General features: G+C 44.9%; 1 pseudogene; it reads right to left on the reverse strand.

Annotated features, from left to right (window-relative positions):
- Positions 1-224: 224 nt before the first annotated feature.
- On the reverse strand, positions 225-343 carry LOC111746567 (annotated as a pseudogene).
- Between the last annotated feature and the right edge of the window lie 1640 nt (positions 344-1983).

The raw sequence follows: 1983 nt of genomic DNA on the forward strand, positions 1-1983 counted from the left end.
CCTGACAGGTGTTAGATTTATCAGGTATTTTTAACAATGGATTCTAAGCAGCTCCTAAGGGCTAATGGAAGTTTTCACGGGGAGGTTGAACACCACCAGAAAAATAACTGTCTCCTGAAAGGCCTCTTGCCCTCAGCCTTTTTTTTTTTTTTAGGTGAGGCAAACTTTGGTTGACCTTACAGATTGCGAGAACCTTGTCAGCTTACAATCCCTTGTTTTTTTAACACCTACAGCACCTGATCTTCCTAGGTGGTCTCCCAACCGAGTACTAACCAGGCCCGACCCTGCTTAGCTTCCAAGATCAACCGGGATCGGGCTTGTTCAGGGTGGCGTGGCTGTCGACGACCTCAGCCTTTAGGCTAAGAAGCCTGGCTTGTCCACACACTACAACTGATCCTTTCTCTTGAGAAACTCTAGATCCCAAACTAGGGTGTCAGAGTATTACAACTAGAACAATATCTGGGGGTTACAGGTCAAGTGTGATTGTTTCGTGTTAAAACAAACTCAGATGAATTCACTGAGGTTACATCAGTTATTTCAGATTTGCAGCAGGGGAACTAGCAAGGACGAGTCAGTTCAAAACATGTTCCACGGGCCAGGACTTACGTAAGAAGATGCTTACTGCTTCACTTCTCAAGGCTGCAAAGCCATTGCAGTTTTGTTGGCTGTGTAGGTCACACCTGGGTCTTAAGTGGGCACCATCGCCCAGCGATGCCAGGTGCTGTTAAATGAAATAATGAGCAAAGCAGCTGTGGCTTCTAATCAGACAATCCCTCCAGAGTGTCCAAGAGAGGCCAATTAGCTGAGGCACCAAGCAACAAAATTCTGCCTTTCCAAGCAAAGCATCAAAGTGCTCTGGCCCCTCAGCGCTGGGGCCCAGTGTCGGACCTTTTCCCAGATTTACATTGATCCATTCTTGTACCAGCATGACCCTGGTTCCAGGGTTGAAGCCTTCGAAAGCACTAAACCCCGACACCTGAAGTGAAGTTTAAGGACTTTTTAAAAATCTGAGTTTCTATGGCCACCACCACTCCCCATTCCATGGCCAACAGCCACATTCCTTATTGGGCCATGTCATTCATTTTCAGTTGTTTGGGGAGGCCCCAGGGCAGCACAAGCTCCAGCCGTTGAGACTTAAAAAAAAAAAAAAAAAGACTGCCCCTCTGGGCAGACAGTTTAGGACAAAGAGCCCCTGCCAGGAAGGTTTCAGCTCCCAATTCCCCTTAGGCTTCATGCCTCTGTGCAGAGCAAATCTAACCCATCCTACTGTGTGTGTGAGTGTGTGTGCTCACACGCTAACTTGTACATGCATTCTCACATTTTTCTAATATAAAAAAATAGCATGAGTAAGTAAAAATCCTCGGCTCATCCCCTATCTTCTTGAAGCATTTTAGGCTTCCTCCCGGAAACTTTTATGCCCATAAGGCTGTGCGTGCATTAAAAAAAAGAACAAAATAAAACAAAACATACACACTCCCACAGACAAACAGATGCACATTCTATTCTGCCCTCTGCTCTGAAAGACTCTTACATTTTTTACTTAGTAGATCTGTGAGTCTTCCTTAGTCTTTCTACCTAGCATTCTGGGGTTATTTAACCAGCCCCCTTCTGCTGTGCAGTTGTTTCTAATCCTTTGCTATGTATATTGGTCTAAAGTTCAGTTTGCAGCTGGCCAATCCTGTTTTCCTCATTTCCAGTTTCCTGAGGGACATCCTGCTGCAGCCTCAGGACACAGCACACTCACTCACCCTTGCCTAAAAACCAGAAGTCTATGTCATCCATTCTCCCTTTTGCTGCTGCCCTATTTTTCTGCTTTTCATGACCAGAACTCTTATTTTCCCCAAATATAGCTTTTTTTTTTTTCAGGTTATGAAAGTGGAAACTATTCATTGGGACACACTCAAATGATCCAAGAACAAAGAAAGGGAAAATCACCTGCTAACCCACCTCTTGGATGTTACTGTGTTGGCTTGTGTTCGTTTA

This window comes from Pteropus vampyrus, unplaced genomic scaffold, assembly GCF_000151845.1.
Source record: "Pteropus vampyrus isolate Shadow unplaced genomic scaffold, Pvam_2.0 Scaffold193, whole genome shotgun sequence".
Classification (NCBI taxonomy): Eukaryota; Metazoa; Chordata; class Mammalia; order Chiroptera; family Pteropodidae; genus Pteropus; species Pteropus vampyrus.